The following is a 15,722-nucleotide window of genomic DNA, read 5'->3' as shown; positions in this document are numbered from 1 at the left end:
CAGCTTTCAGGACTTATACAATATGTCACTTCCCTTGGGAAGTCTTCCTGAGTTCCTGTATTCCCAGACTCACAGCACCCCTGCTTCCCCATTACAGCTCTAATTGTCTGCATCACTAATTTACTGCTTTTGTAATTACATTTAATGCCCTAATGTTCTTCTTCCATACCACACCATAAGTTTTATCCATCTAAATTATTTGCATCTTTTAAGTTAAGCAGGGCTTATACAAGGTATGCACCATTTCATAAAGAAATTAATAATAATTTTGTAAATGGATGAATAAGCCAATTAAATGGCTTGTTCTTCCTATAAAATCAAATACCAAACCAAGTAGCTGAATCTCTTCCCCATCCATCAGTCTGGATCATGTGGAGGATCAAAGGGCAATAGCATATGATACTTATAGTCCCATGTTCTCAGGGAGTAGGAGGAATTCTGATGTGCCAGGTCAGAAAGGGTAAGAGTCAAGTGAACAATGGTAAAGCTAATAAAAACTTGGCTACTTTAGCTACTATTTCTATTTGAAATAGCACGTCTTTTTAAGAATATAATGTTTGCTCTGTGTGGTTTTCCAAGAGTCATATATTTAGGAAAACCATGGTATCTCATATTGAATACTTTTACTTTTCATGAAGAAGAGATAATAAATTGTTAGACTTGTAAACTACTGGAAGAACTGTAACCGAAAATGCAGGTTTGGTTGCCTATCACAATGAAAGCCAACTCATGAGACAGGTGCTGATGCAAAAGGAAGAGGTGTATTCAAATACTGTGACCTGGGAGAATGGTGGACTCTGGTCTCAAAGACCATCTCACCTTCTTGCTCAAGCCCGAGGTTCTTATAGGAATAGGGAGAAGTGGTTTTTTTTCCTATCCAATTATCTTGCTAGCTTTTGATGCACTGGGGCCCCATCCATTCATCCTTCTAGCTTCAGTTCATTGGGGCTCTCTTTTTTCTAGCTATTTCCCTGCTCAGTGTAATCACCCCCCCTGCACCATCTTGGCCAGTGGGGGAGTCGCCCCAGTGCTCCCCGACTGTCTACAGTAACAGAACCTTCTATGATAATGGTAATTCTCCTCCTATGTGTTGCTTTGCTAAGGTCATGTGACTTCAGTTGGGGGCGAAGCCCAGTGTGAGCCATGGTAGCTGTTGAGTGTGGTGACTGAGTTTACTCAATACTCACTGATATCTGCTTTATTGTAGGGGTGTATGTGTCAGGCTTAGCATGTTTATGTTCTTTTTTAAAAAAATATATTTTATTGATTTTTTACAGAGAGGAAAGGAGAGGGATAGAGAGTTAGAAACATCGATGAGAGAGAAACATTTTTTTACAGAGAGGAAGGGAGAGGGATAGAGAGTTAGAAACATCGATGAGAGAAACATCGATCAGCTGCCTCCTGCACACCCACTACTGGGGATGTGCCCTCAACCAAGGTACATGCCCTTGACCGGAATCAAACCTGGGACCCTTCAGCCCCCAGGCCGATGCTCTATCCAGTGAGCCAAACTGGCTAGGGCAGCATGTTTATGTCCTTGATACATCTTGATTTCATTGAGTATAATGCCTTTGGGATTTGGCTTTAATGATGAATTTGTATGTTATGCTCAGGCTCAGAGAAAGCATGGAAAAACCATGTTATGAAGCAGTCAACAATTAGATTCCCATGTCACTGTGAAGCAAAGACCCATGCCAACTGAGGAGAACTTCAGCTTTTGGAAAGGTTATAAACATTCAGAGGACTGTTTGACACATAGGGGTAGAGAAAGCTTTTTGAGTAGCTTTGTTCAATAAAGACAGTATCAATCAAAAGTCAAATGAAGTTATAAGGAAAGCTGTATAGATTTTAAGGAAACTGAGTGAGGCTTAAGTCAGAACAAGAGATGTATGAAATAAAGGAAGAAAATGGAGACACTTATTTTGGAGTGGATGGATTATTTCATTCCACATTATTTAAGTGCACTCAAGTCTGTCAGTTATGGCATATATGCCACATTATCATTCCTTGCTTACAGCCATGCCATGTCTGAACTATTTTTTCCCATTAAGGCACCAAGTTCAATGATACAGATAATTAACCAACTAATTTAGCTCATTAATTTTCCCAGAAGTTCTAGCAAGGATCACACTATCCAGCCCTGAGATCCCCACTCCATGTAGACATTGGGACAAGGGTCAACTCACTATGGGACATTGATGTCATTCATGGCTGAGGTTTTGTCCAGCAACATTGTGTGTCCACTTAAACGATGATGAATGGTATCTTTGTCCCAGGCAGGAAGATGTCATTACACTGGTTCATCTCGCTAACCTCCTAGCATTTCTCACTAAGTGTTGCCAAAGGGCTGAGTTGCTGATAATTCCTTCTAGAGTTCTGAAGAGAATAAAGCAGAGAGGCAAACCTGATGAAAGTAGATAAAGAGCCTAAGGTGGATTGAAGCTTAACACACCAATACTAGGCTATTTTCTTTTTCCTTCCTCTTGTTTTTCCCTTCCACAACTGTAGTTAGCCATCCAGTTGTTATTTTGCCCTCTGAAAGCGTTCTTCAGTCACTTATTTCTAGCCCAGTATTTCACCTATCAATAAAAGGAGTTTGAAATCTTTCAACACAGAGATATTATTTCTGCTTCAACTTATTCAGGATGCCACAGTTCAAAATGAAAATCCACAAATTGCTGATAGCTCTGTCAATATCATTCAACTGTTAACAACACTTTATTTGTGATGCCTGTAGGAAGAGTGCAGGCATCTGAACCCATCAATAAATGGAAAGTCCTGGGGCTCAAACAATTTGTGCCTACAAGGGGCCTCGTTTACAAACTTTGCTTCCTCAAAATTCTTTACACATTTTAAACTATATAAAATAAAATGGTCTTATAACAGATTCAGTGGCAGGATAACAAGGGCAAGAACTGTGCCTTCTATTTCTCTCTACATTGCTTTCAATTTATAGTAGAAAAGTAATTTGCCATTATGCATTACTGTGTTATATCACTGGTATATATTTAATCATGTAGCTTATTTATATAGGATGTTGAATCTCTTTTCATATATTTCTTAATCATTCCTTTTTCTTTTTCATTTGGTTCTATCTCCTTTCATATACATACATAAAGATAGAGAGACAGACAGACATGCATGCATATATGCACATGTGTCCTAGTATGTATGTGTATTTGTTGTTGCCACTGCTGAACTCAATGAATTAATAGTTTTTATTATTATGTATATTGGCGTTTTGTCTAGTGATTAACAAAACCTATTGATTCTTTTTAGTCAGTCTGATTTATAGGATCTTGATATTCACACTGTTCTAGGACAATGATTCCTAGAAAATTACTAATCAAAAATGAAATTTAATAAAATGATAATTCAAGAAAAAAATGAAAAAATCAATAAAAATATTATCACCAGTTAATTTAATTTGAATCAATACAACTGAGCCATTAAAAGTCAACATATCAGAGAGACATATTCACTAGAAATTTACTTCCTGTGAAGTACCTCTAATGTTCACTAAAAAATTACTAAACATATATAAAATAAATTTATGTAATATAATATATGCTTTATAAATCAAGATGTAATATAATATTAATTTAGGAGAAGTAAAAATAAAATCTCTAGTTAAAAATTGTGAGTGCTTTTATTTTCAGGAGAAAAAAATTGTACTCTAAACATAATAATTCTATCTTAAATATCTAATAATGAGACTATTTGATATTATGGGCTAATGCTCATAAGCATAGGGTTTTCTTTTGTTTTTGTTATTAATCCTCACCTGAGGATATTTTTTTTCCATTTTTTAGGGAGAGTGGAATGGAGGGGAGAGACAGAGAGAAAAACATTGATGTGAGAAAGACATATTGATTGGTTGCTTCCCACATATGCCGTGACCGGGGCCTGGGATCAAGCCTGCAAATGAGATACATGCCCTTGACTGGGAATTGAACCTAGGACCCATTGCTTGGCAGGCTGGCGTTCTAACCACTGAGATAACCATCCAGGGTGGTATTTCTTATTTTATCCCTTATAAATGAAGAGATGAAAATGAAATTTCCTTACTATGAAAAACTATCATTGCAATAGTGAGAAATTATTTCATCATTAGTAATCAATGAACTAAATGTTCTTAAACACTTTTTTAAAAAAAAATATCTTATTGATTTTTTACAGAGAGGAAGGGAGAGGGATAGAGAGTTGGAAACATCAATGAGAGAGAAACATCAATCAGCTGCCTCCTGCACACCCCCTACTGGGGATGTGCCTGCAACTATATGCCCTTGGCGGGAATTGAACCTGGGACCCTTCACGCCGCAGGCCAACGCTCTATTCACTGAGCTAAACCAGTTATGGCTCTTAAACACTTTTAACATAGGCTGAGCAACTTTTATATGGTTGCTGCATCAAAATAGTAAATGATTTGTAAAGTATAACATTTTTCCAAAAGAAAATACATATGAATGGAAAGAAATAGCATCAGCATTTTTGGTGAATCACCATGTTCCTGGTGATTTAGGTATGCTGAATACAAAGGAAATATTATTATTGATGTTATATGAAACTAGAGGCCCAGTGCACAAAAATTTGTGCACTCGGGGGGGGGGGGGGGGCGGGTCCCCTCAGCCCGGCCTGTGCCCTCTTGCAGTCTGGGACTCCTCGGGGGATGACCACCTGCTGGCTTAGGCCTGCTCCCCGGGGAATTGGGCCTAAGCTGGCAATCAGACATCCCTCTGGAAGCCCGGCAGCCCTCGGGGGATGTCCACTTGCCAGCGGGGAGCAGACCTAAGCTGCAGTCAAACATCCTTAGTGCTGCTGAGGAGGCAGGAGAGGCTCCCACCACCACCTCTGTACTAGCAGCCATCAGCCTGGCTTGTGGCTGAGCAGAGCTCCCCCATATGGGAGAGCACAGACCATCAGGGGGCAGCTCCTGCATTGAGCATCTGCCCCCTGGTGGTCATTGTTTGTCATAGTGACCAGTCATTCCCAGTCTTTCTGCTGTTAGGGTCAGTTTGCATATTACCCTTTTACTATATAGGATAGAGGCCTGGTGCACGGGTGGGGGCCGACTGGTTTGCCCTTAAGGGTGTCCCGGATCAGGGTGGGGGTCCCGCTGGGGTGCCTGGCCAGCCTGGGTGAGGGGCTGATGGGTGTTTGCAGCTGGTCACACCCCCTTTAGGGTGGGGGTCCCCACTGGGGTGCCTGGCCAGTCTGGGTGAGGGACTGAGGGTCGTTTTCAGGTTGGCCGGTGACTGAAGCTCCCAGCCTCTCCTTTTTTTCTTTTTTTTTTATTCTGGGATTTATTTACCTTCTATAATTGAAACTTTGTTGCCATCACTGGAGCTGAGGGCTGGGCTCCTGCTCGCTCTAGCTCTGTAGCCACAGCCTGCTGAAAGCAGGTATCTGGGGATTGTTTAGCTTCTATAATTGAAACTTTGTTGCTTTCAGAGCTCAGAGCTGGGCCGCGGCAGGTGGGGAACCTTGGCTTCCTCCATCACTGGCGCAAGCAAGCCTCCTGCTCGCTCCAGCTGCATGGCTGCCGGCCGCCATCTTGGTTGGGTTAATTTGCATATCTTGCTGATTAGCCAATGGGAGGCATAGCAAAGGTATGGTCAATTACCATGTTTGTCTATTATTAGATAGGATGGGTTCCTCCAAAATAATTAAATATTTATTAGTTTTCCCCAAGGATATGTCTGTGAAATTATTGTGGGAAATACAGGAAGCATTTATATTTAACAAAGCCAATACATACACTGAGAAACAGAGAAGTGATCATTAGAATGGTATGTTTAGGTTCTTTTTGGAAAGAAAAGACTTTCTGAAAAATTGGAGTGGGGATATTTTTTGGTTGCCTTTTCAGCATCTTTTTTTTTTTCATTTTTTTTCCAAGAGAACCCAGTTTTGTTAACGTATCTTCTTGTTTTCAACTCAGCTCAGGTCTCTTAGGTGAATCATGGCCCACTCACAGCTGCAAGAGTGGGTGTGATTGGTCTGGTTAAGTTCCTAGGAGGTGTCACATGATGTAACTTGCACTGGGATAGCACATGCAGAATCATCTTAGGAAAGTTCTACCCTGTTGTTCTGGGAAAGATGATAAAAATGTCCCATTTTCTGTTCCCTTTGAACAATTTGTCATGTGAAAATACTGGCCATGGAACTATTGCCACTATCTTACGACCAATCTGAGGGAAAGTCAGCAGACACAGGATGGCAGAACCAAATGAATCACAGGAAAATCTACAGAGTCAGTAGATTAAGGCAAATCGAAACCTGTCCTACTTCTGGATTGCCAGTGCTTTAAGCCAGTGAATGCCTTTATTGTTGGCACCAATTTCTATTACTTGCAACCAGAGTCATCCTAAATAATTCCTAAGTAACTGGAATATTAGTATATGATGAAAAAGAGGTAATAGAAGATACATATGAGAATGGAAGAAACACATACTCTTACTCTAACCCCAAATATCTGGTATAAAATGATAAAAGGTTACATCCATTATCTGCTAATTACCTATTAATTCTCCAGATATCCTAATGTGAATATTTTAATGACATTTTGAGATTATAAACCCACATTTTATCACTCCTTATGTTTTCTTTGTTTCTCTTTCCAGTTTTCATCCCAGTGTTTGTCTTTTGAACTTGACATGAACTTGGAATAAATTTAATGTTACTGATTAGTATTATCTTTGAATTCACTGAAGATGGTGACTGCTCAAAGGAAGCAATTAATCCATTTAGGGAAACAAAGTATCTAAGTTTTAAAAATCAGTAATAACTAGCACAATACACAAAGTATATTCCTATTGTCAAGTGATCGAAGTAGATAATTCATGGCTCAGGAATTCCAGAGGATGTTATCACTTACGCCTTTGGTAATCAGGAGAGGCATGAGAGTGGCAGAGAGACTTGGGGCTTCAAAGAACAAGGAAGAGTTCAGATCTGCAAGGAGGGCTTGAGCTAGACTGTATCAGGAGACTAAGTTTGGCAAAATGGTTGGCGCCTATTGAAAAAGATCTAAAGAACCCATGAACAACAAAAATAGACCTGTGACTAAGCACCCCTTATCTCATCAAATCCTAAGACAGCAGAATTCACTCCAAAGCCATTTGTTTATTATCCTGCTTACTCATGTCCATCACTAGAGGCTGGTCTGGTGTCTTCATTTCTCCTCTAGTATCTTAAAGAAGATGAAGAATAATGATTCTACTTTATAATTTAAATGGTTCATTTAAAATGCTTTTCAAGTCAAATGTTTAAAAAAAGCACAATTCTTCAAACAAACTTTACATGTTATTTACTTATAGTAACAGCAATAAAACATGTCTCAACAAGCAGCAATTTAATTAAATCCATGCATTTAATCTGATGAACAGCCTATTTATAATAAACCCTTACTATAAGTATTTATCAAACATTCAAATTAAACATCTATGTTAAGCGATGAGGCCTGTTTCTAGATGTCATACATTTTGCCCTGGAATTATGTACATAACCTTAGGAAGGCCCTATTTCTTTACATTGTCTATTGCATAACTTTAGTTTTAATTTGGGAAGTCAGGGGCATGTGACTACCTCCTCAATGTAGGGACCTCACAAATTTTTTTATAGTTTATAAAGTCAACTGCTCATCCTATAAGTTCTTCCAAAAGAATTCTGAATGTCTTTATATAAGAAATAGAAATGCTACTCTTGTTTAGTTGCCCAGGAATAAAGTGCCAATCAATCAATTAACGTGGTGTTGTGTTTCCCTTGCCCATATTTCTTTTTTGGGAGTGGGTTCACTTTTCTTTTTTTAAAATAAATTTTTATTGTTGAAAGTGTTACATATCTCCCCTCCCCCCATTGCCCTCTCCCTCCCCCTTTCCTCCAAGCCTTCACCACCCACTGTCTGTGTCCTTGGGTTATGCATATTATGCATATGAGTTCATTGGTTGATCTCTTCCCTCCTCTAACTTCCCTTGCCTTCCCTCTGAGGTTTGACAGTCTGTTTGATGTTTGTATGTCTCCTGGTCTATTTTGTCTATATGTTGGTCATTAGATTCCACATATGGGTGAGATAATGTGATGCTTATCTTTTTCTGGCTGGCTTATTTCGCTTAGCATGATGCTTTCTAGGTCCATCCATGCTGTTGTAAATGGTAAGAGTTCTTTTTTACAGCTACACTAGTAGCCCTGTGCATGAGTAGTTTGCTGCCGCTTGCCTCAGCTGGCCATCTGCCCACCACCACTGGTACCTCTCTGCTCATAGCTTGCTGACCCACCCTCCTGTAGCTCTCCACCACTTATAGATTGGTTGTGACATTACGGTGTAATGGATAATTAGCATATTCCTTTCTTATTATATAGGATAGTATTCCATTGTATAGATGTATGATAGTTTTTTAATCCACTCATCTGCTGTTGGTCACTTAGGCTGTTTCCAAATCTTAGCTATGGTAAATTGTGCTGCTATGAACATAGGGGTGCATATGTTCTTTCTGAAGGGTGTTTCTGAATTCTTGGGATATATTCTAGAAGTTGGATCCCTGGGTCAAATGGAAGTTCCATTTTTAATTTTTTGAGGAAACTCCAAATTGTTTTCCACAGTGGCTGCACTAGTCTGCATTCCTACCAGCAGTGCACACATTTCCTTTTTCCCACATTCTCACCAGCACTTGTTGTTTGTTGATTTATTAATGATAACCATTCTTACAGGTATGAGGTGGTACCTCATTGTCATTTTGGTGTGCATCTCTCAGGTGATAAGTGACTTTGAGCACTTTTTCATATGTCTTTTGGCCTTCTGTATGTCCATTTTGGAGAAGTGTCTATTGAGATCCTTTGCCCATTTTTTAATTGGATTGTTTATCTTTCTTTTGTTAACTTTATCACCGCACTATGAATTTTTTGTAGATTTTGGAGGTTAACCCCTTACTGGATATATCATTGGCAAATATGTTCTCCCATGGAGTGGGCACTCTTGTTATTTTATTGATTTCTATTGCTGTGTAGATAGGAATGGGTTCACTCTTCATAAAACACTGTTCATTAGCAAATTTCCATAATGCTACCAGAGAAGAGGATATTCTGCTACTTCTGAGAGGGCTGGAAATGATATGGAAATAACTGGAACTCCATGGTAACATATTTTTGTGTGTGTGACTTTCTATTGCATAATCTCTCTCACACACAGGCATACACAGGGAGCTTTGGAAGTTAGAATTCAATTTTAGAGAGAAATTTTTAAAGTGTGACTTGTTATTATCACAGAAACAAAAATTTCCTATGATAGTGGCTTTAAATTTTATTTCACATTGTGATATAATATACGTACCTACCCAATACATATACACGGAAACAAGCATTTTATTAAGCCATATTTACTTTTTTAATATAAGATGCACTCTGATACATTTTAATTCTATGAATCTATTTAAAAATAAAAAGGGAAAAGTTTCAGCTCACAACATTGATTTCACAACTCGCTAATGGATCACATCAATTGTAAAACACTGTCTTTAGGTACATTATATTATGTTTGTGGTCAACTGTAATGTATGTAAACATGTAATGTTCGTATGTGAACCAAGAGTCTTCTAAACCAGGAATTACCAATGAGATAATTTTGAGACTCAGTATTTCATTTTTAATGCCTATCATTGTGGAAATATTTTTACTACCAGCACTTTTCCCTTCCCCGGGTAATACCAGTAAATTATTTAGCCCAAATTCTTTTAGATCTCCAGAAATATCTTGACATATAAAGAAACACTGAAGGATTTCATTCCTGCCATGTCCTATTTCTAGAACCAACTTTATTTAAAACTCCAGCTGTCCCCTTGTTCCTAGTGGCATCTTAGAGCAGGAATATTCCATAATGTGAAGGATAGATTAGCAGTGTTGATAGTGACAGATAACATCCAGGGGTATTCATGGGTTGGGTTACAGCCAGAGTCTCTCCCAAGAGGAGAACAAGTCAAATGGAACAGTGTTTGGATTTGGTATATGCCCTATTGTTTCAAATGCTGATATCAACACGTCCCTGCAACCACTTGAGTGTTTTCAGTTAGAGCACCAGTAGGTTAGGTAAAACCTCACCTTTGTCAGTTCAATGACCTAAGGTGGTTATAATTTGTTGTTACTGGCACATCTTTTCTCAGTAATGATATTGGTATATTTGATTTAGGAATGTATTTCAAACTTTAATAAAAGAAAATGAGGTCAGGAGAGCAACATAAGAATACATAAGTACCGGAAACCACACTTAGGTATTTAATTTCTCACTCAATTACAAAATTTCTCTCACAAATTTGAAATATTATTCTTTCACCAACACACCTAATTTGGACTCATTGAAGTAAAATATTAAGCTAATTTTTTCAAAATCAGTGCAACATTTGTGCTGATCTATTTTCATTGTATTCTTCTCTGAGTAGGGTGTCAAAATTAATAAAGCTCAGTCCTGAAATGTTAGCTCTGAAAGGGAGGTACTTTGATCAGTACTGAGAAAGAATCCAATGCTTTGCCTCATCACCATGAAGCTCTTCTCCAAAGGGTCGTGGGAGGAAAAGGCAAAAGGCACCCTCTGGCTGGAGTTCCAAGATGGCTGATACGGAGGGGCTTTGTCCATGGTGTGGTGGTCTAGTTTGCCCTTGAGGGGGTTATATTTTAATTCTGTTCCTCTCAGATGCAAGCTTGATTCCATCTCAGACATGGATTTATATCTGAATTGGAATTATGTTCTTTTAGTTTCTAGAGTGTTCACTCCTCCACCTGGAGACTAGTCAGCAGGCCTTGCTTTAAAGCAAATGTCCTTTGAAAGCACAGTCTTTCTCTTTAGTGCTATTGTTCATAAGGCAGTGACATTTTTTGTTTTAAATTGATCTTTATGGTGGAAAGTATTACAGATGACCCCCTTTTACTCCCATTGAACCCTTCCCCTCAACTCCTCCCCATCCCCAGGCCTTCACTGCACTATTGTCTGTGTCTATGGCTTATGCATATATGATCTTTGGTTAATATCTTCCCAACCCCGGTCTCCCTGCTTTCCTCTAAGATTCTTTGGTCTGCTCCACGCTTCCATGACTCTGGATCTATTTTGTTTATCAATTTATTTTGTTCATTAGATTCCACATATGAGTGAGATCATGTGATCTTGTCTTTCTCTGACTTAGCATAATACTCTCCAGGTCCCTCCATGCTGTCTCAAAGGGTAAGAAATCCTTCTTTCTTTCAGCTGCATAGTATTCCACGGTATAAATGTACCACAGCTTTTTCATACATTCATCTACTGAGGGGCACTTGGGATGTTTTCAGACCTTAGCTATTGTAAATAGCACTGCTATGAACATATGGGTACATATATTCTTTCTAATTGGTATCAGGGGTTCTTAGGTCCTAAATAGACAATCTTGAAAGAAGACATACAGATGGCCAAGGCTCACATGAAAAAAAGTTATTAATCATTAGAGAGATACAAAGTAAAACCACAATGAAGTATCACCTCACACCTACCAGAATAGCTACCATCAACAAATCAACAAACAAGTGCTGGTGAGGATGTTGAGAAAAGGGAAACCTAGTTCACTGCTGTGGGAATGCAGACTTCTATAGTCATTATGGAAAACAGTATGGAGTTTCCTCAAAAAAATGAATATGGAACTGCCATTTGACCCAGTGATCCCACTTATAGAACACTTATTTGTTAACAAAAGAATGGGGGGGAGGCTCTCAAAAAATCTGATTTAGCCGTAACCGGTTTGGCTCAGTGGAAAGAGTGTCGGCCTGCCGACTGAAAGGTCCCAGGTTCGATTCCGGTCAAGGGCATGTACCTTGGTTGCGGGCACATCTCCAGTGGGGAGTGTGCAGGAGGCAGCTGATCGATGTTTCTCTCTCATCGATGTTTCTAACTCTCTATCTCTCTCTCTTCCTCTCTGTAAAAAATCAATAAAAATATATATTTTTAAAAAATCTGATTTATAAATAGACCCTAAAACAGTATTATAAGATTACATAAAAATTCCCTACAAACTCAACACACCACTATTTCTTTGTGATGAAGATATTCCTATATATATATATAAAGCCTAAGTGACTATTACGACAAGATAACCGGCCAGTAGCTATGACACACACTGACCACCAGAGGTCAGATGCTCAATGCAGGAGTTTCCCTCTGGTAGTCAGTGTGCTCCCACAGCCAACCTCCCATGGTCCCTCTCCTTGTCTGACCAGCCCCGATAGGCCCAATCACAGGTCAGGCTGAAGGACCCCACCTGTGCACAAACTCGTGCACCGGGCTTCTAGTGGGATCATAAGCCTGCTAGGTTCTGTAAAAAGCCAATAAATATTCAGAGATTTCTAGATATCACTGAAATGTTCCTGAAATCTGAAACAATTATTTTGAAAAGTGATGTTTGTTATTTTTGTAGGTCTTCATATATGCTTTAGCAAAGGGACTTGGATTTTATAAATCTAGTATCTAAGTTGGAATGAGAATGGAACAAATTTAAAGACTCTAGGTACCTCACTGTCTGCACCCATGGCAACTACATTGGAGCCTTGTCTCACTGCTTCAGTTTCAAGGACATCTTTACCACCTGGGCTTTAATTAATGATAAATCAACAGACAGGCAGGTGACAACCATTATATTCTTCCAGCTTATCATTGCAGTTAGAATTAGTGACAAATTTTTAAATTAAATTTTAACTTTGTCTTAATTACTTAATATGTAGATGGAACACACATATATTGCATTTATGTACTAGTTTAATAATTAAACTTTTCCAATTTTTTTTGTTTTACATCAGAGAAAGTAAAGAAAAGGAATGGTGTTTAATACAAATTAAGTTAGTGTACATTTAACATTCTCCAATTTTCTTTTCTAAATGCAAATTATGTAAAAAGAGTGCCTGATACATAATAAGTGCACAATAAATGTTAATTAACTACAACAGTTTCAATGTTATCTTATTTTCCTGCTCTTGTGGAAAATATCTCTCTAATCTTTCGTATACTTTCCCTACAAGGCCTCTCCATATGATATCCTGGCTATAATATACAGAAGTGCTAATCCCTTAAGTAACGTAAGAGGAAATAATAGACCTGTTGTTCATAGATCTAGTCTATTCATGTAACTTACGATAGGAGTCATATTGACTTGTTCCTCCTATTTCCCAAAGTTCCTATCATGGTTCTCTTTTCTCTCAAAGAAACACCAACGCCTTCCACTTAGAACCATAAAATAGTTTTATTATAAAACATTTTGAAAATACTTAAAAGCATAGAGAAAATATGAAACTCATTTTAAATCTCACCAGCTATTGATAACTGTAATTGACATTTTTACTCATTTCCTTCATCTTTTTTCTATGCATATATTACTTTGTCTTTAAAGAAAGCTAAAATCACATTATAGATGTGACTTACTAGCCTGCTTTTCATTTATATATTTAAAATACTACTTCATGCTATTAAATATTTTATCTTGTCTCATTAAATATTTTTCCAAATACATTATGAGTGCTTAACATTATTTTATTTTTAAAATATATCTTTATTGATTTCAAAGAGGAAGAGAGAGGAAGAGAGAGAGAAACATCAATGATGAGAGAGAATCATTGATTGACTGTGTCCTGCACCCCCCCACTGGGATCAACCCTTGAAACCAGGCATGTGCCCTGACTGGGAATCCAACTGTGATCTCCTTGTTCATAGGTCAACACTGAATCACTGAGCCACACCAGCTGGGCTTAACATTCTTTTATAGGAATACATACTAGGGGCCCAGGGCACAAATTTGTGCACATTGAAAGGAACTGTGGGCCGAGAGGCTGTGGTGGGCATGGGGGTGGGTCTTGGCCCATCCTCTATGCCCCCGCCTGGCTCCTCCTGCTGTGGCCCTCCTCCCCCACCCCCTGTCTGCTGGCAGCCCCTTTCCCGCTGCTGCTGCTCCCATGTGCTTACTGCACCGGCCCCGCTCGCACCTGCTGATGGTGTGGAGCAATTGGGATTGTTACCAGCAGTGGGTGCAAGCACAGCCAGCACTGTCAGCAGGTTCTAGTGGTGACTGCTGCCCTGATAGCCCCTCAGGAGCAGGGGGAGGTAGAGAAGCCCTACGGGGCAATTGAGGTTGGCAGCTGCCACTGGCACCTGCTGAGGGCACGAGTGATCAGGGCTGGCGCTGGGTGCCGGCAGTGGGTGTGAGCAGGGCCAGCACCAGCAGCAGGTGCGAGCACCAGGGAGGACCATGGCTTCAGGAGCAATTTTCAGTAACCACCAGAGGCTCGCCCCAATGACAGTGCCCTGCCTTGGTCTCGCACCCCTGCTCACCTGCTCCACCATCCCGCCATGGCCGATGCCCACCATGTTCCACACTCTGCCACCTGCTGCCAACGCCCACCATGTTCTGCACATGCCCCCTGGTGGTCAGCGCACGTCATAGTGACCGGTTGTTCGGTTGTTCCCCTGTTTGGTCTATTTGCATATTAGCCTTTTATTATATAGGATAGCCTACTTAATCTTTCCTTCTGTGCTACATATTTAGATTGTATCAATATTTTGCTATTATAAATAAGTGATAATATTCTTTGCACATTGAGTTGACTGACTCCAGTCACTCAGGTGTCATTTAATCCACAGTTTGATGGGTAGTATATAAAGCTGTAATTTATCTCCTTCTTCAGGAGTACTTAGTAACTCTCAGCTAGTCATGACAGGTCTCATGTCATAGCCTATTAGAGGGCAGCAGAAAGCCATGTGCACTTAGCATCTCTAAATTGATTTTCTTTTTTTAATCCTCACCCAAGGATATGTTTTTATTGATTTTTAGAGAGAGAGAAAGGGGGAGATCGAGAAACATCAATGTGAGAGAGTAACATTGTTTGGTCGATTCTGCATATGCCCCAACTGGGGATTGAACCCATAACCAGAGTATGTGCCCTGAGTGGGAATTGAACCTGCGACACTTTGATGCACAAGATGATGCTCCAACCAACTGAGACACATAGGCAGGGCTCAGTTGATTGTTTATCAAGCCCAAACTTCTCCTACATGCAAAATCATCTTCCTCATAATTGAACATTGTATGACACGAAGTCGTTATTAAATAACTATTTGTAAACTGAATATCCAAGGGTCTATTTGACATTTTACTTGATTGTCTTATAGGCATCTCAAACTTAGCACACCCACATACTGAACTCTTAATAACTGCCATGAATCTCCCATAAAATAAACAAAAAAATCACTTGTCTCTTTTCCTCCTCCCCATCTTAGCAAATTGGGCCACAGTTCACACATTTTGTCAAAGCAGAAAACTGGGAATCATCCCTAACACTGTTATCTCTATCACTTGGAAGTCCTGTTGCTTTCTGTACAGAATCACTTCCAATCCATCCACTTCTCTCATCACCGCAGCTACCCCCTGACCCAACCCACCATCATCAGTTCACTGGTGAGTCCTTCTTTCTGAACTTCCCATCTCCACTATTGGCCTCTTCCAGGGAGAGGCTCATGCCCCTCCTCTTTTGAAGACAATACAATACTTACCTGTGCACTTAGCATTTTTAATAAAACACAATCTCAGACTCCTTACCATGGCTTATAAGGCACTACCTCATTTGCACAGAGGCCCTTTAGTATCCTTCTCAGAGCATCACCTAGGCTATCCTTTTTGCTCTGTGTCTCCCCCTTCACTGTTACCCTTGACAAAGATGATCCTTCTCATATTTCA

At 39.5% G+C, this 15,722-nt stretch overlaps 1 protein-coding gene across 1 annotated transcript in view; it reads right to left on the bottom strand.

The window, feature by feature from the left end:
- The window catches only part of CELF2 (CUGBP Elav-like family member 2), an 862,326-nt gene that overhangs the window by 567,818 nt on the left and 278,786 nt on the right, over positions 1–15,722 (bottom strand). The gene's annotated exons all lie outside the window — the stretch shown is intronic.

The sequence above is a fragment of the Myotis yumanensis genome, unplaced genomic scaffold (assembly GCF_028538775.1).
Source record: "Myotis yumanensis isolate MYYU_CA2020_CCGP unplaced genomic scaffold, mMyoYum1.0.hap1 SCAF_1, whole genome shotgun sequence".
In the NCBI taxonomy this organism is placed as follows: domain Eukaryota; kingdom Metazoa; phylum Chordata; class Mammalia; order Chiroptera; family Vespertilionidae; genus Myotis; species Myotis yumanensis.
This window is presented reverse-complemented; position numbering and strand designations above follow the sequence as displayed.